This window comes from Etheostoma cragini, chromosome 15 (assembly GCF_013103735.1).
Source record: "Etheostoma cragini isolate CJK2018 chromosome 15, CSU_Ecrag_1.0, whole genome shotgun sequence".
NCBI lineage: Eukaryota > Metazoa > Chordata > Actinopteri > Perciformes > Percidae > Etheostoma > Etheostoma cragini.
Genome location: NC_048421.1, coordinates 20,628,642 through 20,629,166, shown reverse-complemented (window position 1 = coordinate 20,629,166; position 525 = coordinate 20,628,642).

Below are 525 nucleotides of genomic sequence, written 5' to 3'. Positions count from 1 at the left end.
ACGTCTCTAAAGTAAGCTCTCTAAAGTCTGTGTTCTTATTGAAGCGGGAGATCAGGGTTTTCTCTGGCTCAGAACATTAAGTCGGGGTCTTTTGAAGTGTACAGTCTATTTAGCCCACAAGTACCTCCTGTTTCCTCACTCTACTTCCTGTTTCCCCCTCTGGTCGTCGATCCCTACCTCACCTCTGTCTCAGTCTTGTTTCCATCTCCTACTCACCACAGCTTGTGTAGGGCCAGATTTATGGAATTAAAGTACAATAACCATTGTCTTTTAACAAACTGCTTTTTCGCTGTCGCCTCTTGCTCTTGCCATTTCTTCTCTGCCAGCTTTCTCTCCTTCCATCCATCACACCCTGCCTCTTTATTTTGTCATCCCCCTCTCCACCTGTGGCACCTCTCCATTTGCCTAGTGAGGTCATCCCTCTGTTCTCCCTAATCCCACACACACACACTTGCGCACTCAGAGTTATATTTGTAAGGTATACTCAGACATCCAATAATTCTCACAGCTTGCATACCCACCCAC